The sequence below is a fragment of the Diceros bicornis genome, chromosome X, assembly GCF_020826845.1.
Source record: "Diceros bicornis minor isolate mBicDic1 chromosome X, mDicBic1.mat.cur, whole genome shotgun sequence".
NCBI classification, from domain to species: domain Eukaryota; kingdom Metazoa; phylum Chordata; class Mammalia; order Perissodactyla; family Rhinocerotidae; genus Diceros; species Diceros bicornis.
The window spans coordinates 39755958-39779129 of NC_080781.1; the positions used below are offsets into that span (position 1 = coordinate 39755958).

At 38.4% G+C, this 23172-nt stretch overlaps 1 long non-coding RNA gene across 8 annotated transcripts in view; it reads right to left on the reverse strand.

Moving 5' to 3' along the window:
- Positions 1 to 5639: 5639 nt before the first annotated feature.
- The window catches only part of LOC131400901 (uncharacterized), a 96259-nt gene continuing 78726 nt past the window's right edge, over positions 5640 to 23172 (reverse strand). For all 8 annotated transcript variants that reach the window (XR_009217477.1, XR_009217482.1, XR_009217478.1 and 5 more), the window contains one exon: positions 5640 to 5698. This is a non-coding gene — a long non-coding RNA (uncharacterized LOC131400901). The remainder of the gene's footprint in view (positions 5699 to 23172) is intronic.

The following is a 23172-nucleotide window of genomic DNA, read 5'->3' on the forward strand; positions in this document are numbered from 1 at the left end:
CGGACACAATTGGTGGAAGTATAAAGTTTAACAATCACCCATGTAACATTGGCATTACCGACTGAAGCTGTCTTATCCATGACCTATGACCTAACACCTCTACTCCTAGGTATACTCCAACAGAATGAGTGCACATGTGCCATCAGGCTACAAGTGAAAGAACATTCATAGCAAGATTACTCACAAAAGCATACAACTGGAAACATCCAAATGTTTACTATCACAGATTAAAATGCAGCAACGAAAATGAACAAACTATACCTACATATAACATGGATAAATCTCACATTTTTTGAGCAAAATAAGTCAAACACAAAAGATTATGCGCTATATAACTTCATTTATAGAAACTTCATTAACAAGGAAAAGTAAGCTACAATTTTAGAATTCAGAATAGGAGTTACCTTTGGGAAGCAGAGGGATAGTGACTGGGATGGACACATAGGGGTAGGGTTTCTGAGGTACCAGCAGTATTCCACTTTTTTTTTTTTTTTTTGTGAGGAAGATCAGCCCTGAGCTAACATCCATGTCAATCCTCCTCTTTTGGCTGAGGAAGACCGGCTCTGAGCTAACATCTATTGCCAATCCTCCTCCTTTTTTTCTCTTTTTCTCCCCAAAGCCCCAGTAGATAGTTGTATGTCATAGTTGCACATCCTTCTAGCTGCTGTATGTGGGACGCTGCCTCAGCATGGCCGGACAAGCAGTGCATGGGTGCGCGCCTGGGATCCAAACCCCGGCCGCCAGTAGCGGAGTGTGCCCACTTAACCGATAAGCCACGGGGCAGGCCCCCATTTCTTGACCTGGGTGGTGGTTACATAAACCTATTCAGTGAGTTGTTCATTTATTTTATGTGCATTTCCCCATATACATATTTCATAATTTTAAAAGTTAAAAAAATGGAAAAGAATAGGAAAGTTACAGAAAACCCCCAAGACTCAAATGCATATGAAAAGATGTTCATAATCATTAGTAACCAGAGAAATGCAAATTAAAACAATAAGATATCACTTTACACCTTTTAGACTGGCAAAAACAGCTTCATTTTATCAATTATTGGCAGGGATGTACATAGGAAGTCTCATTCACTGATGTTGGGAGCATAGACTGATCAGGCCATTCTTAGGTGTATGTTGTGTGTGTGTATCTCCTATGACCCAACAACTTCACTCCTTGTTATATATTCTAAATAATTTCTTGCACAGATCCAGGAGATATGTATTAGAATGTTTACTACAATGTTATTTGTGGTGGCAAGGAATTGGTTCCCGTTTGGGAACCACTGAAAATGGCATAGATGAAATGTGGTAGGTGCACTCCATGGAGTACTATGCAGAATTAGAAGCAACAAATTAGACAGCAGCATGGATTATCCTTAAAAACAGTGCTTTATTCAAAAAAAGTAAGAAACAGAATGAGATATAACCCAATACTACTCATGTACCTTAAAAATACCTGAACACCAAAACAAGACCTATTTCTCAAGAACATATAAAAATTAAATGATATATATTGAACATAGTTAATTTTGGGTGGGAAGGGAAAATGGGAGTAAAGGATAGTGATCAAATTTTTTTTTTTTGTGAGGAGGACTAGCCCTGAGCTAACATCCGATGCCAATCCTCCCCTTTTTTCTTGAGGAAGACTGGCCCTGAGCTAACATCCGTGCCCATCTTCCTCTACTTTATATGGGATGCCGCCACAGCATGGCTTACCAAGCGGTGCGTCGGTGTGCGCCCGGGATCCAAACCTGTGAACCCTGGGCCGCCGAAGCGGAGTGCGTGCACTTAACTGCTTGCACCACCAGGCCGGCCCCAGAAAATTTTTTTAAAAGCAAGCAAGAAAAAAATAAATAGCTAGGATGAAACACTAACTTAATCAAATGATCAAAGTTAACATCGCCAGTAGTGGGACAAACCGACATAATGTGCATCCTTATATGATGCACTAAGAAGAACACAACGTCACTTGTGTGGTTTTCATGCTAAACATGTGCAAACCGAACGTAAGCAGAAGGAACCATCAGAGAAATCCAAATTGAAGGTCGTTCTAACTGGCTTGTACTCTTCAAAAGTGTCCAAGTCAGGAAAGACAAAGGGAGACTGAGGAACTGTTCTGGATTAAAGGAGACTAGAGACGTGACAACTAAACATGGGTCTTAGATTGGATCTTGAACTAGAAATAGGACAATAGTGAGACAAGTGGTGAAATATGAATTAGGTGTCTAGATTATAATATCATATCGATGTTAATTTGCTGATGTTTATAACTGTAGTTATGTAAGATGATATATGGGAAATTGACAGAGTATGCGAGTACTCTCAATATTATTTTTGAGACATAATTCACATGCCATAAAATTCACCCTTTTAAAGCATACATTAAGTGGTCTTTAGCATATTCACTAAGTTATACAAACATCACTGGAACACTAATTTCCAGAATACTTTCATCACCCCAAAGAGAAACTCTATACCCATTAGCAGTCACTCCCCACTCCCTCCTTCCCCCAGCCCCTGGCAACTATTCATCTACTATCTGTCTCTCCAGACTTGCCTATTCTGGACATTTCATACAAATGGAATCATACAATATGTGGTCCGTTGTGTCTGGCTTCTTTCACTTAGTGTAATGTTTTCAAGGCTCATCCAACATTGTAGCATGTATCAGTACTTCATCTCTTTTTATAGCTGAATAATATTCCATTGTACGGATATACCATTTCTTGTTTATCCATTCATCAATTGATGGGCATTTGGGTTGTTCCCACCTTTTGGCTACTATGAATAGGAATCGTGCTGCTGTGAACACGTGTGGACATGTATTTGTTTAAGTACTTGTTTTCAATTCTTTTGGGTATATACCTAGGAGTGGAAGTGCTCGGTCATATGGTAACTGTTTAACTTTTAGAGGAACTGCCAAACTTCCAAAACAGCTGCCCCATTTTACACTCCTACCAGCACTGCCTTTATATTATTTTTGTAATTTTTTTAAAGTCTGAAATTGTTTTAAAATGGAAAATTATGGGCCGGCCCCATGGCTTAGCAGTTAAGTGCGCGCGCTCCGCTGCTGGCGGCCCGGGTTCAGATCCCGGGCGCGCACCGACGCACCGCTTCTCCGGCCATGCTGAAGCCACGTCCCACATACAGCAACTAGAAGGATGTGCAGCTATGACATACAACTATCTACTGGGGCTTTGCGGGGGGAAAAATAAATAAAATAAAATCTTTAAAATGGAAAATTAAAAACAAAGAATACAGCCAGGTTGATATGCCTGTTCTAGGAAGAGCCAATACACCAATGTCCATCCCTTCCTGGGTCCCATAAAGTGAGAGAAAAAATTGAGAAAAAGTGAGAAAACAAGCCCCTGCTCTTTTTTGCACCTTCAATCTTGCTTTGGGGATCAATTCAATACTGGTATATCAGACTTGAGAGGGAAATGAAAACCTGACCATGTAACTAGGGAGTTCTTCACCCCAGGCCCCACTGTCGACAGCATCTTGTTTAACAACACTCAAAAGGAATCAAAGAACATCACAAGTATAGGAGTGGAGATGGGAGAAAACTGTCCCTTTGATAATTATGATTTATTAAACATAACCATGCTGCCCAGGGGCCTTTATCACTCTTCAAAGGCTGTCAAATACCTCAAGTGGGATGACTTTCTCTTCCCAGAGCCAGTGGCTTAGGTACAAAATAGATGATGGAACTGATTGGTGGATAAGACGCCAAAAGACACACATACAAAACAAGCACAATCTTTTAAAAGCTCCAAGTCATTAGCTTTATTTTTACTGAATGCAGCATGGGGTGACAAAAATGCATTATATCATTACAATCAACTATTACATGCATACATTTATCCTTGCATTCCTTATATTCATTTTCTACTTTATATCTGGTTAATTTCTATTAATTTTAAATACATGATTTCTTACTATAAATCTCCAGTTCATATAACCATGGGTTTATAACTTCTCCTTAAAAAGTTATGTTCCTTTATTATGGAGAATTCAATGGTTTAAATTGCTAGGCTTTTTTTAATTTTTAAAGGATTAAGTTTATTTACCAGGAACAGACAAACAAAACATAAGATAAAAATAGCTTTCCAGAAGCTATTTCCAGTCTCTTCTTCCCTTTATCCTTCAAACTGGTGTTTTATCTTTACAAGTTCTCTGTGATTCCATAAGAAAGCTGCTCTTCTTCCGGTTTCATAAGAGATGGTGAACAGTGGCCAAAAATCCAGTTTACCTAAACTCCAGAGTTCACTTCAGAGAGCAAATGATGGGGTGGGATGTGGGGGCAGAGTGAGAGATACGGATTCTGGTGAGACTGAGAATCATTCACAAAAGTTATGGGGCTGTGGTAAAGGGAGAACAAAAACAAACTGGGTTCCTGCAAGTGGGCGAGAAGTCAAAATGAGGAGGAATGGTGAGGTAGCAGGGCAGTGTGATTAGGCCCATAGGTGCTATGCCTTCTGATAGTAATTAGGCACAGAAACCACATCATATTTAAGAATAGCATGTAGGTGATCAATCTTTGAAAGCTGAGGCAAAGAAGGAAGGATGGCACTACACCTTGTCTCTAGTTTTCAGTTTCTTAGGCTGATGTGTGAGACCATCTTGGGTGAAATCATAACAAAATCATTCTTTGCTAAGGTGATCCGCTCTTATGGGGTTCTTTCTCTGCACTCTCCAATGATAGAGCCCACTGGTTTATGCCTCCTGGAAAACAGTTATTCCAAAACAGTACAGGTAAAGCACTGATGAGACAGCCACGGAGAATGTGTTTCCAGGTAGCCTGAAACCCAGCAGACAATGTAGCTGTTGCCCAACAAACACAGAAATCTACATTGTATGCCAGGTTCATGCCCCAGACCTGGATGTTGGGCCTGCAAGTCCTCCCCACACATGATTTCAACACAATTGCCTGCTGCATTCAAGGTTTCTGGTATTTATCTTCTCTACCACAGGAAAAGACAACCACAAGTCAGAACGCACTGCTGGGACTTATCCACTACAAGTGAATTTCCTCAAACTGTCATACCAACAAGTTGTCATTACTTAATCACCATGTTATTTTGAGAATGCCATCTAAAATTCAAGAGATGAAAAGAGATGGATGGATGGATGGATTGATCGATGGATGGATAGATGGACAGATGAGATAGATTAAATAAAATAGATAAGTAGATAGGTAGGTAGGTAGATAGATGTAGATAATTTTGTGACCAAGTGATTGATTTATAGATAGATAAATAGATGAGTGGGTAGGTAGATAGATAGATGGTTTTGTGACCAAATGACACCTTCCACAGGGAGAAGAGAGAAAAAAAGGAATAAACTCATGGATAAAATATCCACATTCCTCCCCCTTGTGGTGTTGAAATCAAATATACCTCATCATTCATAAAACCTTGATAGTTCCCATACTCTAGCTAATAGTGGAAGACTTACCACCCCAGAACTTAATTCTCTGTGTGTGTATGCGTGTGTACACCAAGGTAAAGCTTTCATTATTAAGGACTTCCCAATAATCTCGCTCAGGACACTGTAACAGAAGCTAGAAGATGCCATCAGAGACCCAGTAGCCAGATGTAGCTGCTGATTACAAAAGACAGGATCTACACTGGCTACTGAGCCATTGAGGGTACCTACACTTTCCAGCAGCTAGATGATCCGCAGCCTTCTGGGGAAGGGCTCTGTGGAAGGAAAGAGAAGACATCAATACTGGAAACTTATGTGGAAATGGTATCAAGAGATTTCAATTGTATATTTTCTTGATTGACATTCTGACAATAATCCCATGTATGCAGTTTAAAACAGCCTCTAGATTTATTTACTTACTCAACATATATTGATTGAGTGATATTGAATAAACTGTCAGATACTCTCTCAGGTGCTAGAGATCCAGTAGCAGACAAAAAAGATGAAAATCCTTGCCCTTCTGGAGTGTTCGTGATTGTGAGAAAATCTACAATTGATTATTTGACATGTTTTTGCATTAAAATGTAATGTATATATATTTCATATATATATATGAAAAACAAATAAGTAAGCAAACAAAAAACCCCAATCCATCATTTTATTGCGGCCTTGGAGCATTTTTGTTTGCTTTATGCCACAGTAACTTGGGTAATCTAGCAATGATGCACATATGTAAAATAAATTGCAGTAAAAAAATATTGTTTCCTGTTATAAATTGAGGATGATATAGTTATTTCCACCAAATGTCTAAAATACCAAAGAAAACTGCAAAAACATGCTACAAAGTATTCAAAGCAGCAGCTCACCAATATGTCAGTTCCAAGCTTTCCTTCCACAATACAATGTACATATAAAAAATGTTAGAGGATGTGTCCTCCCCATTGATTCATTCATTCATTTATTCACCCCAGCAATGCCTACTAAGTGCCTTCTCCATACTTTACGCAAGGCACCGGGGATGTGACACTGAACAAAGCCCCTGCACTCACGGAACTGGGAGTCTAAAATTTAAGGTGCAAGAAAGACAAAACAGAAACTCAACAGATATGTATGGTCATTTCAGAGAATAAAGCAATGAAGAGGAATGCTATTTTCTATAAGGTAGTCAGGGAAAGCCTCATTGTGGGTGGGACATTTGAGCAGATCCCTGAAGGAAGAGGAAGAGAATGGTGCACACACGTGGAGTGAGAAAGAACACCACAGAGAGAGGCAAGAGTCAGAACAAAGGCCCCAAAGCAGAAAAAAGCCTGGTGTCTCGGAGAAGGCATTCTTATATTAGCACATGACCACTGTGGCCAATTATTGTTTTTGACTTTTAGGATTATTCTAGAATGTAAATAACTATGCAACTTTGCTCCAAGTACACATGTTTTAGAATCCTGCCTTCTTATGAATTTAAAATGCTTTGGCTATCACTTTAAAAAGATTTAGGAAAGTTATCAACAATTGGAATAAAGGCTGTATTTAGAACTTTAAATTAGTACAATTTGACTAGTCATGCAGCTGGACCACAGAATGAAATTCAAATATTTATTGCCAAGAAAGTGGCTTTTTGGGAAAAAAAATGGGTTGCTATAAGAAAAGATGACCAGCTTTCTGAGAGCTCTAAATATATAAATTTTAAGGGAATGATTTAACTATTTAATCACAGACGTCTAATTTTAAGAGGAACCCATTTGCCAAGTTATAATAATAGTGTTTCACCAGGTGGTTAGCTCTTAGGGGAGGAGAAGGGTGGAATTTATAAGGTGAAGCAGGTTTTTGTTTGATTGCTTTTTTTTTTACTTTTTAAGTAAATTAAAACCAACTCCATCTATGAAGTATATTTTGGCATTGCCTAAAAGGCAGGGCATACATACCAAGTGGGAAAAAAGTCTGCTTGTACAGGTTTGGCTGAATCTTACCTTCAATGTAAAATAAAGCATTTATAGAACACATAAATTTACATTTCATAAACCACTAAAACTAAATGTTCATAACTCTACTTCTGTGAATAAGACTAACAAAGTGGGGCAAGGGTTTAGCCAAAATCCAAAGGATTATCTTCTATAAATTTTGGTCTATATTTAGATTAGAAGAATGGTATTTTTAATTCTCAAAGCTTGCCCTATCTATCCTCCAAATCTTCCTAAATCAAAGAACTATAAAGTTAAGATGGTCTTTTGCCTCTACTTTTAAATTTATGTAGGGAATACAAAAATGAAAAACTGTAAATAAAATTTTATTAAAGGCTACTCTATAGATTAGTGTCGACCACTAACCAATAATACACATTTTTAAGGCTTATTAAAATATAGAGAATAGAATATAGAAGGAATATACTACAGCATAGACTATTAATCAATAATACATTTTCCAAGTTTATGAATAAAAGTCAAAGTAAAGAAAAAGGGTCTAACTAAAAATATCACATTATATAATTCTATTATCTATCAATTAAGATGATAACTAGGCCCCAGAGATAGTTGATAGAACTATAACCAAGGAACTCACTACTCAAGACCTATTCACAGTGCAAACAAACAAAACAAAGACAATAATAAAAAAAACTCCATTCATTCTGGCTAAAGACCACTTATTTGAGGTACTCATATTGCAACAGAGTTTAAAAGGAGGAAAAGACTGATTAAAAGTTAAGCCTGCCACCTGCTGTCGGAAAGCCTGCTTGGAACTGGGATAAAGATGATGTCTTGAAACGTTAACCTAGAATTTGAAGAGCTTACCCTCCAGAATTAGAACAGGGGTGACCTATAAACCAAACCAAGAAGTAAAGAAACTCACTGATGTTTAAAGCCAATATGACAGATATAACATGACATTCTCATCAGTGTCACTAGAAATGAAAGAAACGCTGCTTCATGGGTCATTCAACTAAAGGAAGAGTAGACTTACCCTGTCTTTTTAAGGGATTATACTGATAATTCTATTTTGCCCCCCAAAAGTATTCCAAACTTTAGAAATCGTAGTTCTTGGAAAGAAATTTTGATCCCAAACACTATATGTGGAAATAAATGAAGAGGGATGAACAATTTCATAGCATGGCCAGAACGTTAACTTTACCAAGTCAAAATCATCAAGTTTGGCTCTAGATGTCCCCCTTCAACCCCTACCCATGAGATTTCATATAGTTTAGTGCATATGCCAGCAGCCTTCTGTAAATAGGAATACAGTCAACTTCTAAAATATATTTATGGTAACAAAGTCAGAGTTTACTTTAGAAACAAACAAAAACTGCCTCCCATGGGGTAGACCTCATGTTAAGTGTTCTTACCACACACACACAAAAAGGCAAACTCTGGGAGCTGTTGGATATGTCTATTATCTTGATTGTGGTGATAGTATCATGGGTATTTGCATATATCCAAACTCATCAAATTGTATACATTAAATATGTACACTTCTTTGTATATCAATTATACCTCAATAAAGTTGCTTCTAAAAAACAAACAAACAAACAATCTGCCTCCCACGTGGTTAAGAACAAAAAGTCTAATTAACTCTAACTATAGCCCAGGAAAGAAATGCACACAGTGTGCTGTGGGGTGAAATTATGCCAGAGGAAAAACCAACCTTTTAAATACAGGTGTCTAATTAAAGTACATTCTTGTGAACTTGGATTCCTTTTGTGTTACATTAGAGTATTTGAGCCAGGGTCTCACCATAACCAGCACGTGGTTGCAGCCCATCCAGCTCTTGCATACCTGAGATCCTGTGACTACACTGACCAAAAACATTTGTACCAGCTGATGGTCACCTGATGCTCACATAACTCTATTTAGTAAATTGCTCTGCAAGTCAACTTGAAGATTGAGGTGAACATTTTCTGAGACGTTCTTGCTCAAGATATTTTTCTTAAAAGACATTCCCTGCCAGATAATTCTAGTCTGAACAGGCCTGGGAAGGGATGGGGTTGGCACAAGATCCTAAAACAAACTTCTAAAGGCGAAACCACTCACAGCCCATAAAGACAGACTCAGACTAGTTTTTAAAAAATAATATTTAGCAATTAGGCATATGCCTTTAATCCTTCTCAACAAGAATAAAATTTTTTAAAACAATCATTGGATGAAAACAGGAATCATCTTACTCATTAAAAACGCTCAGAGAAAAAGGATAGTTTTTACCTAAGTAATAGCCTTTTTATGGACAAGTTGCAGAAATTAATTGTACTAAATCTACATACAAATCTCTCTCTGTCACTCTCCCCCTTTCTGAAAGAAAGCCCTAAGGCATTCAGTTCATACAACGTCGGCAGCGTGCAACAGTGGTGAGGAATTCTTATCATTGAAAAAAGAGAAGTAAAATAATTTGTATTCAATCAATGATTAGTAAAAAAAAAATAAATAAGAATGTCAAAATAAGGTAACTGTTTTCTGACCCTGGAAATGATAGAAAAACCAGTCAGTTCCCCCAAGAATTCCTAACTTAGACTTTTATTTAATCACAATTAAGCCATTATTATTCTATGCTATTACTGGGTCATCCTAAATTTGGTCTCATTTCTAAGCCTTGTGCTATTTTCTAAAGGCATCAACATCACATACACCTAATATTGCAGGTTTCATTTATAATCAAATCTCCTTCTAGCCTCTGTTGTGCCACTGTACAAAACTCCTTTTGTCATTGAATGTGCTCATGGTACGATATTCTTTGTTTAGTCTTTCCTGACTCTTACCATCAAGTTTCACTCAGCTCAAATGAAGTGAAGGAGGAGCAAACATTTGGCCTCTGCACACTGCTCACCCAGCTCCTCTTCTCCCTCTGCTGGGTCCAGCTCAGAGACTCTTCTAGAATTCTAAAGGGCCTTCCTTGAGTCCTCCGGAAAGTTACCTGCGAGCTACTCAGGGCTAGCTCCCTGATCACTCAGTCTGTGTCTCGGCCAGAAACATAAGCCAAATTGCTCTTTAATTATTTGTTTAGAAATGTGTCTCCCTATAAGAACGTGAGATCTTTGAGGTAAGAACTGAGTCTTTCTCTCAAGATTCCCCAGGTACTAGCACTGTACACTGGATCATAGTAATCTTTTAGTAAATATTTGTCAAATAAAGAAATCTGAGTGAAGTGCCTGACACCTGTACTGATACAGTTCAAAAAACAACCAAAACACAGTGGGAGAGTTTCTCAATTTCAGGAAAATTCTTATATTTCCTTATCCTTTAAACATTACTTGCTTCCCATCTTAGTTTTTTGGTAACTTTCTATAAGATTTGTGGGTGTTTATAGGATCAAGCTATTTGCAGAAGAGTATATTTTCCCAACAGAAGTGTGGGCTAGTGAATGCACTGTCTTAAAGTTAACGCTTCTACACAATCCCAGTCTTGTAGCATAGAAGAATCCTTGGGGCTCAGGAAGGCTATCCTTCCTGAGGCTATCCTTCCTTCCCATTTCATATGTTAAGTAAACAAGATCTACTCTGGTGAAATGAAAAACATCAATACAATTAAACAGGTAATGGTGGGGGAGGAGGAGAGGAGAATAGAAAAAAGAAAAGAACAAAGGGAACATCCATATGTCGCAATTTCTTTTGCTTACCCTGGTTATAAAGTGAATTACATTGTAATCAAATGAAGCCTCTTCTAAAAACCATAGACTTCCACCAGAAGCTAACATTGGGAACCAATTATTTTAAAGTCTATGGTGGTATGTTGATTTTTAAAATTATGTGACTTGTGTAAATGGCTCATACCACAAAGGAAGAGAAGGGGAGATAGCTAACAGACGAAGAGTGAAAATTTAGAGGGGCTAATAAAAATGATTTGAAAATGACGGAGGGCTAAGTGTACATATCATACTTACTGATACTATTTGATGACCTAGTGGCTACAACACCCACATAAAATCCAGCAAAGAGGAGCAGGATTAAAATGTGGATTCTACTTGTATAACCAGGATAAAATGGAAAAGTTAATTGAGATTTATAAAGAAAGACTGTTCTGATATGTGCTAAATGAAGAAAAAAGGGAGAATTGGATACTTTTTAACTTCTAGAGAATGGAAGAAAGCAGTATAAAGTCCTAACCTACACATCAAGTATTTGCTCTCAAAGTGGTCACCACCCAGTGGATGTGTGACCAGTTCCTCAGCTGGTCCTAAGGAAACCAAAAGTGTTTTGGTGGTAACAACTCAGTACAAACCAAGGGCCATAAAAAGTCTTGATGACATTTTTCTCTCCCTTCTTCTCTCCTTATTACTTGATGCTGGACTATGTCTATGCTCACAGTGGAGGGTTTTTGACAGTGTATCGATGGTTCTGTTGAGCAAATATAAGTGTTTAGAGAAACTATGGATCTAATTAAAAGTCAGATTCAAAAAAACGTCAAAACATCAAGCTCTCAGCTTACAACTGGAGATGGATTTTTGAGATGGTCTACAAAAGTAGTCTGGAATGTAAAAAGAAAAGGGATGCTGAAGAGGGAGGGCCATTGAAAATGACAAAGAGCAAGGAGGAGAGATGTCGGTCAATATAGCCAAGGAGAAAAGGGGTACAAGAGAAGTCCAACACCCAGCCACAACACTGAAGCACTCAGAAATGAGGCAACAGCTTCATGGGCATCCCCTATTAACTAGGTAGAAGGGAAAGTTTATCAGATGGAGAAAACCAGAAGGTTGGAGGGGAAGGATACAGGAGAACTGACTCTTAGGAGTTTAAAAAAAAAGGTAGAAAAGGTGAGCATCTGGGAGTCCAAGAGAAAGGGAAGATTATTCATAGGCCTGGGCAAAGTCAAGAGATGAAGGAAGGAAGTCTTTCTTCCTGTGTGGGGTTGGGGGAGAAGCAGTGGCAAATTTTATTGCTAGGTTGAAAGGGGAAATAACAGAAACAAAACTGCTGTTTATATTGATGGTAAGTAACACAGGAGAAATCTGGTTCCTCTTTCTATGAGTGGAGAAAGAGGTCAGGAGAGGTTCTTGACACTAAAGAATAGTATAACCTTGCAAGGACTGGCTCAAAGAGGACAAGAGAATGTGTATATGTGTGTGTATGTGGGAGGTGTGAACGGCAACGTGCTGTAGGAGTCATTTTCAGTCAGAAAAGTATAGCAAAATCTTCTCATTTAGAGAAAACGGCAGGGCATAAGGAGCTCAAAAATGAAGGGTAACCCTCAACTTCTAATGAGAACACACTAGATGTAAATTGGCAATGCTGGAAGAGCTGTGAACCACACAGCCTGATGAGCAACCCAATACGACAAGCCAGGAATGGTCTCAATTCACCTAAGTCCAGAATTGCCTGGTCTCCTTCCCGACTCAATGTCCCTAACCCCATGTTCATTTTCCTGCCTCCCACTCCTAGCTGGTAAGCAATGGCATCAAAACTGTTCAAATTTCTCACTGACAATTACTATTCATTCTGACATTACCTCTCCTATAAGTCTTACCCCGATTATTAAACTTTCCGTAGTCTGAGAAATGAACTGTAAAAAAAAAACCATCTAAACGATGATAAATTCTTTTCATGCTAAGAGGTCCAACTCATCCTCCTACTGGGATCACCAATAGTTAACCCAAAACCTATGCTGACAGAGGAGAGCTGTTGTGTACATCACTTTTCTTTCATATCTGCCCCTGTGGAAGCCAGGATGGGCCACGGAATTAGGGAACGGAATAAAACGGGCAGAACCTAGAGGATTTGGTGAAACAAAACAAAACAAGATAAAACAAAACAAAAAAATAGAGATTCCCTCAATTGAGTTTCATCCTTAGACAAAACCTCACAATCTTTGTGCTCTCATATTATTATAACCCCTGCTTTTCTAAGGTTAATATAAACCTGAATGAATTTTAAAATCATGACTAAAAAGTTTAGACACTGGAACTCCCAAGACCCAATCAGGAAAACAAGTCATGTTTTGTTTTAGATGCACCAGTATGGACAGACATTGTCATTTTACCAATACGTCAAATAACGATGACAAAACAGCATTTCTCAAAGTATGTTCTTTGGAGTATTAGAACTGAGAGATGATTCACAAAAAACCAGTTCTTTGAATCCATTAAATTTGGGAAATGTTGTAGATGTACCATATGCTCTTCTTGAAGTTTCAATACAAATATAAAAGGTTCTAAGAAGTCCTGCAGGAAAGAAACCTACTTAATGTTATTCAACTCAGCTTTTTCTGCAATTATTTGACCACATAATTTTTTTCCCGTCTCCTGAAAACGTGTTTTGTGAACTGCCATCCTAAAGAGTACTAAAGGCTGTAACTGGTCCCCACGCATTTATCACATACGCCGGGGAGAAGTTCGGGTGGCAACAGACCCACCAAGAATTCTCCCAAGGCAGTTGCCTCAAACCAGGAATGTAAAAGGGAAGAGGGATACTGAAGAGAAAGGGCCACTGAAAGTGACAAAGAACAAGGAGAGATGTCAGTCAACACGGGGAAGGAGGAGAGGGTGTCGGACATGGGCCAATCTTCTCGGCTAAGTAAACCTTAACATCACCTGCTTTTCACTCTGTTTTGTCTCCTTTTAAAGCCACCAGTTTCAGTCACGGGGACCCAACTAATGACTGTTTAGTATCTTTTAAAGAAGAATTTAAAATAATCCAGTCCACAAGATATCATTTATTATAAAACTTTCCAATCTTGATGGAAGCCACGGTGCAACTAATGGAATTAAGCTCTCATGTTTCCCTGTTAGTTTTATAAAGCCACTCACTCAGTACTGTGCCATTAGTAATCAGGCCCGATGAGGACAATTACATAGTAAATATCAACACCCGCTGTGTATACAGTGCTGTCCACCTACCATGGCTCCTTCACATATGAGTCTTTACCCTTACAACAACCTTGTGAAGCCTGTGGTTGTGTTATTATCCATTTACAGATGTGGAAACAGGATTAGTGGGGATCATTGCCATGAACATCTCATATACAAATAGAAGGGACTCTAGTAACTGCCTGACAAATTGAGGAGCAAAGAGTCCTGGCCAGATACTCAATGACATGAGTTTGGGGAAGCAGTAAGGTATAGCAGGGAGAATGGTGATCTCTGCCCAAGAAGACGAGGGCTCTGTGATCCAGGCAAACAGCTTGGCTTCTCTGGGTCATTGTTTGCTCCCCAAGCAAATGAGGATAATGCTGATCCTGCCTATAATGGGCTCATTGAGATGGTCACACAAAATGAGGTTTATGAAAGGACTTTATCAATTTTCATGCATTCTGCAAACAGAAGAGATTTATTTCTCTAACACTGGTAGAATCTGAAGGTGGTATTTTTATGTCTTATCTTTGCAATCTGAACCCCGCTTCAGACTCTTTAGCCCTCATTGTACAGTGAGTGCTACAGCTGTTGTGTTTAAGCGCAAATGCTTATAAACCAGGCAGGCAGCTGGCCCCACAGTGCTGGACAAGATCCTTCCTGAACCACTTGTTTCAGTGCCTTGTAAACAGGAGGAACCAAAGCTATCACATTTATTATGTACACAGTTTAACTTTGGTTTCTCATCTGTACTAGAAGGTTATATTTCTATCCCCAAACCATTAAAACTTCCTCGGGTTTTTTTTTTCCTAAGAGATGCTAAGTTTTTATTTGCCAAATAAGGGCATTTTTAAACGCTCCATCTACTCTAACAGTGATTGCTCGTTTATTTTTTTTTAATTGAGGAATAACTAACATAATAAACTGCACATATTTAAAGTGTACAATTTGATAAGTTTTGACATATGTATACACCCGTGAAATCATCACCACAATCAAGATAGTGAAATTATCCACCAGCCCCAAAGATTCTCTGTGCCCTTTTGTAATCCCTCCCACTTGCCACCCCTACCTCCTCCACCCCAAGCAACCACTGATCGGCTGCCTGTCATTATAGTTTTCTTTGCATTTTCTAGAATTTTATATAAATGGAGTCATACAGTACATACTCTTTCTTTTTTTTTCTGACTTCTTTCACTTTGTGCAGGGTCATCCATGTTGTTGACTATATCAATAGCTCATTCCTTCTCATTGCTGAGTAGTACATCGTATGGATACACCACAATTTGCTGATCCATTCACTTACTGATGGACACTAGGGTTGTTTCCAGTTTTTAGCTATTACGTATAAAACTTCTGTGCACATACATGTACAAGTCCCATATAGACATATGCTTTCTTTTCTCTAGAAGTGGAATATCTGGATCATATGGTGGGTGGATATTTAACATTTTAAGAAACTGCCCAACTGTCTTCCAAAATGTTTGTACCATTTTACTTTTGTACCTAAATGTATTATGAGAGTTCTAGATCCTCCACAAACTTGCCAACACTTGATAAGGTTGGTCTTTTTAAATTGTAGCCATTCCATTAGGTATGTAGTGGTATCTCACTGTCATTTTGATTTGCATTTCCCTAATGATTAATGATGTTGAATATCTTTCCATGTACCTATTTGTCACTTGTAGATCTTCTTTGATGAAGTGTCTGTTCAAACCATTTGCCTATTTTTCTATGTTATTTGTTTTCTTATTACTGAGAACTCCACCAGTTTTAATGAGTGGTGCAAGACTGATAACTAAGAACTCAATCAAACTTCTACATAATTCCTGAGTACATAAGAGGATAAAAAATTCATAGTGACTGTTTTCTAAAACCTATGGTGAATTAAAATATTCTCTAAGTGTATGACACACTTGAAATACTTTTAAAGCTTACAAAGGGTTTAATTATTTTTATCAGTATTGCTGCTAAATCTACATAGGTTCAGAACTTAATTAGTAAAGAAAATAATCATATTTCCATGTACTCTAGTGGTATCTAAACCCATCTGAGTTATTCCTCAGTGCATTAGCTAAAATCACCAAAGTTTCGGTCCCTAAGCCACATTTCACACTTTGTACTAATTGTACTCTAATCCCATGAGATTTCATTTTCCAAAAATAATTTATTATGTCAAACTTGTGCCCACATTCAAAAAGTGATAAAGACCAAAACCTTTATCGCATTGTTTGTACAAATAGTAACGGCTAAAATGTGATTTGCAAGCATGAAGGTGAATTCTCCTTTAAGATCTGTAGAGTAGGCTAGATTCGAGGGCAGCTACAGGCTTTCCTTTGAGGAAAAGCAGGCCCGCTTCTGCTGTGCAGGGCCATCGGTTCGCAGCTCAATTGTTACAGTTGATGTGGGTTTCCTTTTAGATGCCTGGAAAATGACTCTGCTGACCACATCCACATTCTGAAATACTTTTTGAGAACTTGTAACCAAACTGCAGGAACTGACTCATTTTGCAGTGCCCAGCCACCACACAATCGTTCCAGAATAGACTCCAGTCAAAGGCAGAAATATCAAGGTCTTAGAACACAGGCAGCAAATTGTCTATTTATATGGGGGAAGAAGAGGGGGAAATCCCAGGGCGCATGGGGCAAAACGGCTCAAGCCCCAGGAGACCATCAGACATGACTGGCCTTAGAGGAAGGACCAAACAAAACACACCACTTCATGGGCAACACATGTGTTTCCCTCAAAGCTAGAAGGTAGAAGCTGGTGAAAAGGTACCTTAATGTCTAGCTCTCTATATTACACCTCGAAAGTAGATTCAGTCGAGAGATGTATGCAGGAGGATTTGGGAAAGATGGTGTCTTGAACACCCATTCCTGAATTCCTTGCTCAGTAAGTCAGGAGCATGCCCCTCGTCTCCCAGGAGATAAGCAAGAATGGACATTCTGTCAGGGATGCCAGAAAGAAGTGAGGCAAGGGCCCAAGGACACCTAGGCTTAGGATCAGAAATTTGCTAATACCTTGGGGCTCCACTACATCCTTCCTTATCCATTTCTACATCTCTCTCTCTCAGCTCCCAATGTGGCTCATCCAAGGGAGTCAGCTTCCTCGTGATGTGCCAATTCTCACTCCCTCTCTCAGTGCAGAGTTCCTATCTTAGGGCAGGATGGAAAGGAGCAAACTGGGCCCTCCTCCACAAAACACTCTATGTTCCCAAATTACTAATTTCTCCTCCCCACAAGTGAAACTCACATTCTCTCAGTCAGTTTCAGCCAGAGGTGGTGAGGAAATCCGGTCCAGCTGAACTAAACTATAAATGACAAAACCAATTAACTCTTTTCTGCAGGTGGGGCCCTGGCTAAAAGAATATGAGTGTTAACCCAAATGCATAACTAACTAGTGGAAAGTCAGGCTAGGGGACACAAATTAGGTATAAAGTTTCAGGTGCTGTGAAATAAGATAAACCCAGACAATACCTACAAATAGCTATCAAGCCCCTGCTAAGCCCTGTAGGTTGCCAGGCCTGGTCACATGGTCCAATATCGATAAAATGACCTGTATATATATTTTATGTCTGTTCTCACTGATGCCATGACTCTTAACATGTCAACTCCCAGATGACAAAAATTGTATATACCTTACACAAAGGTAGGACTTTTAGTATCAGATTATGACAGTAAAAGAATAATAAGGAGCTACAATCCATTTACAGCAACCAACTCTATCTTTAAAAAATTGTAAAAGTGTTTTTAACACAAATTTAAAAGAGAAAAAGTAGATACAATCCCACTCCTCCCAACTGGTAAACTGCTTTTATTTTCCCATGCTCCCTTACTGCCTCCAATTGTAAAAACAAGTACCATGTAACACAACTGTTTAACCTGCATCAAACAGTAAATTTTCATACAGAATTACAGGAGGGAACCTATCAATGGACTGAACATAAAACTAAGGGCTACAATAAAGAAAACATTTTTAACATAGTTACTTAAAAACCACGCAGTTCAAAATTATAAACTATCTATCGCTGAGTGTAAAATCAGCAAAGACAAGCCCCGTGGAAAGTGAGTTTTGCTAAGTATAAATGGAATCTAAACATCCCACTGCTAGATACTTGAGCACCCCACACCTCTCTGAGGAATAGATGTGACAGAATTACCCACTTTTTGCTCCTTAGCTGACAAGGAGTTGATACCTGAACTTTCTTTACCAAGGTTTTCATATCCTGACAATGTAAATTACAAAAGCAGCATTTTACCAAGAGAGCCCTACACACTCTGGTTATGAGGCCCATGGGCTGGACTCTCCAGGATCCCTACACAAATCACTCCTACTCTAGGAAAACCATCCTCCTTCTCTTTAGTTATCATCTCTTACCTTCTAATAGCTTCTTACTATGGCCAACAGGGCCCTCTGTGATCTGCTCTTCACTACCTCCCAGACCTCATCTACTACTTTCCCTCTTGCTCACTGTTCCACACCAGCCTCTTTTCTGCCCCTTGGACACACAAAGCTTGCTCCCACCTCCACTGCAGTGGTTTTGTTTACTCTGCCTGGAATCCTCTTCCTCCAGATACCCTCATGGCTGGCTCCTTACTTCCCACGGGTAAGTCTCTGCACAAATATCACAACATCAAAGAGGCCTTTCCCATCAGCCCCGCATAAAGCAACTCTTCCCCAGGCCCGTCTGAGCTGGTTTTATTTTTCTCCATAGCACCTACTAACGCCTGGCATATACTTATTTGTCCTATCACTGTCAGTCTCCCCGCTCCATGGGAGTAGGAACCTTATTCTCTGCTGTATTCCCAGACCAAGAACACCATCTGGCACGTGGTAGTGCACAATACAGTTTTGTAAAATGAACATTTCCCATATGATGTCTTTGTCAATTGTTCTACTATAAGCTTAGGAGGTCTAGTTGACACCTGGGACAATTTTCGTTAACACCTTACAAAACACCTCATACTTCATGGGCCAGGTGGAGAGGAGCTGTAGGAGGGTGACCGTTTCCCTAGCGTTAAGAGAAATTGTGCAGGGGTAGGGGGAAGAAGAACAATTTCTGTATGCTCTCCCTGCTATCCATGGGTAGAAGATAAGAGAAGGTCTTTTGGAGTAAAGATATCAAACAGAATAGAAAAAAAGGTAGAAATTTACTGTCCCTACCAACCTAACTTGTCCCAAACAGTCCTTATTTCATCTTGTTCAGAAAGAAGAGCCCTGACATAATGAGCCATCCTTTTAGATTGTGAGTGATTTTGTTTTTAAGGCTACATTAACATTTCTTCCCATGGGGCCATATATACCTACTATTGATGTAGACTTCACATTTCATGCTGAAAGAAATAAAGCATTTTCCTTTCCTTTGCTGCTGTGGTCAAACCTGTATCAGAAAACACACGAAGTTTGTGCCATTACAAAGAACTTGAATGGTTAGTTATGTGTTTTTCAAAAACCATGGGAAATGACACCCAGGTTTAAATCACTACTAAAGCACAAGTAAAGATAACAACTCTATCTGCCTTAAGGAAGAGTATTCCTAACTACAGCTTGGTGACAAGTAACACTTTTTGAAGTGTTAGTAGTATAAACCCTCCTCCCTATCCTCATCTCCCCAAAAGAGAGGGTATCCCTCATTTTTCACATCTTTACTTAGAGATATTTTCAAAACCTCATAATAAATTTAATTGAGAGCAGAGCAGGACTTTTACCTCCAAATTGGTTTAAATTTTATTTAAAAATTATTTTCCAAGACATCATTGTGGAAGTCTCTGTTGTCTCTTAATGTTCTTTAAACAGGGCAATGAGTTGAAAGCTTAGGGGAGTTCTTAGATTGTATTTACTGACACATTCTCTACTGTGAACCCTTCTTCTACCACCACTAAAAAAAAAAATAAAGAAAACCCATTTCTTTGCATTATTTTCCTGTCACAAGCCTTTTCTTTCCCTTACTTTAAAAAAGAAGCCTGGCTGCCAAAGGAAGATGCTCAAAGACTTTTACGAATGTCAGTCGGTGAAATGTGCCTTGTCTCAAAAGTGGCAAAGGATCAAATAAAAGATGTAGTCCTTGAGGTGAAAGGAACAAAGAGCAAGTTTGTAATTACTCCTCTTCCTTCCCCTAAGGGACCCTCACCTTGTCCTTTCTTCCATCTGCCTGCAGGTAGACACCGAATGAGTTACATGACAATATGGATAAATGAATGACTGAATGAACAAATAAAGAATGAAGGCAGGCATAATTAGTATATCCTCCTATGGGCAGGCTCAGTCCAAGAACAGGAGATTTTTATATATTTATTTATTTTTATTTTTTATTTATTTATTTTTCTTTTAATTTTTTGTTTATTGCCGTAACATTGGTTTATAACAGTGTATAAATTTCAGGTGTACATCATTATACTTCTATTTCTGCATAGATTACATCATGTTCACCACCCAAATACTAATTACAACCCATCACCACACACATGTGCCGAATTATCCCCTTTGCCCTCCACCCTCCACCCTCCCCCCTTCCCCTCTGGTAACCACCAATCCAATCTCTGTCTCTATGTGTTTGTTTATTGTTGTTATTATCTACTACTTAATGAAGGAAATCATACAGTATTTGATTTTTAAAAGAGATTTCCAAGCACTCTGAACCCATGGGCTAGGGTAGCCTGCTCTCATCCTCCAAGCCAAATTCTCAACCTACATTTGAAAGAGGAGGAAATTCTCAATGTGAAACCACTTTTCCCATATTTTGAAAATTAACTCCTCACGCAAACATAAGGTTTTATACGCATGGATGGCTTCTTGTAATTCTTTACTTAGAAGTTTTGCCCCTCTAGATAGCACCCAGAACTAGATGGAGATAAAGGAGAAAAACATTAGTAATTACAGATTCTTACTCATTTTACTTTTCTATGGATTAACTCTATATTGGATAGAAGAATCTCCAGAAAGGTTGATGAAAGTGCATCCCTGGGTCCCAAATGCTCACATATTTCTCCCTTCCACCCCCACTTTCAAGTGAAAAAATAGGGGAAGTTACATGAGTAAATTTGTTAGTGCATGAGATCAACTGAAAACAAGGAATTCCCCTCCTGGACTTCAGTGGCCTAATTAAAACTCATAAAACACAAATGACTAAAACTGCTCCCATTGATTTGTGAAATAAGAAGCAGAAAAAGTCAATTATGTATTTCAATATTGAGAGGGCCAGGCCTGAAAGAAGTGACACTTTGCAGAATAGAAATGAGAAGACCATTTCTGAGACTTTCGGGTTCAGTCAACTTTTATTCTGCTTTTCTGCCAGAAGTACTTACCATGTGTACTGGCAACAACCTATTTGGATTTAGATTCTGGTTCCACAACTTATCAGCTGAGTGCCCAGAAGCACGTTCCTTTACCTCTCTGTGCGTCAGTGTCCTCATCTATGAAATGGGCATGATAATTGCACCAATGGGTTGTCAAGAGGATTAAACAAGTCAATGTGGGTAGAATACTTACAACAGTGTCTATCTAGAACATGGTAAGTGTGCAATAAATAGCAGCCACCATCGTCATCACTGTTTTGCTTAATCTGATGTGGAAAAAGACATATAATTTAAAATGGATCCACAGGCTTTGAAACTAAACTGAAGTCTGTTGCTGAAAGGATTTGGGAAGGGAACTCAAGTGTGTTAAGCACCACTATTACTCCAGGGACCACAGCTTATGCTTTACACGTGTTATCTCATTTCATGCAACAGCCCTGTGAGCTAGTACTGATGCTCCACTCTCTGGGGCTTAGGGAAATAAATGGAGTAGCTTACTCAGCCAGCAAGGGGCAAATTTAAGCACAAGTCTACTTGTTTCCAAAGCCCAGGTCTCTCATGAGAAGGAGCAAACACTTCAATGGATGCTGTGAATAGGACCTTCTTGGGGTCATGGTAACCACTGTCACATACCTGATACTCACTGGAAGATGTCTGGAGGTTTTTTCAGGTAATCAGAACTTTGAAAGCACCCTGCAATGTTTTGCTGGGCCTGTACAAGTTCACTCAGTTTCTCCCATTTTTAAAACTCTAGTCTCACTTTATATATATCACACAAATGCTAAATGACAGAATCAATGGGTTTTCATTTTAAAAGTTTTTATCCATCTGCTTTTAGGAAAGAAAGGTGGGAAAACTAAGCTTTTTTCCAATACCACCACCAATGGGCATTCAATAGAATAGGTGCTTTAGGAGAATTAAACTCTTGCTAAGCAGAAAGCGAAGATCCTTTAAAATAAAACTTTAGCTTGCTTTTCACAATCAATGACTCCATCTCCTACCTTAAAGCAACCAGTTACACTTTGTTTTTAAGCAAGTTATTACTTTATTAGATTGACCATTTAGAAGAAAGCAACTAGAAACTATTTTCCTATTAAAATATGGCTAAGAAAAACAAACTGTCTCAATTATTATATTGACTTACAAAAGCATATTATATTCAACCTTTACATGCATCTAATCTGTTCCTTTAAGAATTAAAGAAAGAAAATCAAGTACATAAATGCTCTATGTATTTACATGACCACATTATTTACAGTTAATAATACATATGTATTTTTTTATTTTACATTTTAGATTATCCTAAATACTTTGGACTATATAAACTAGAATAAATACAGGATTGAAAGACAACAGGTTACAGTTGAGAATTTAAGAACTTGAGCCAGGAAATGTCCAAGATTAAATCACTTACATTCTTTAATATAATATATAGAACAATTGTTTTATATTGATTTTTTAAATTTTTCAAAGGAAAACGGTAGCAAGTAGGTGCATTTAAGATGTTTTCGCTGGAATAAATGCTAGGTATAGTTCCCCAGCTCCTTATCTAAATTGAAGGTAGTTCATAAAATATAAAAGTATTTTACTTTGTATGTTCTCCTTAATAATTTAAAATCTTTTTGATTTTAAAAATATTCAATGATTATATTAAAATTTGGCTCAGTTTCCTCTCCTGAATGAAGACATCAGTTCTC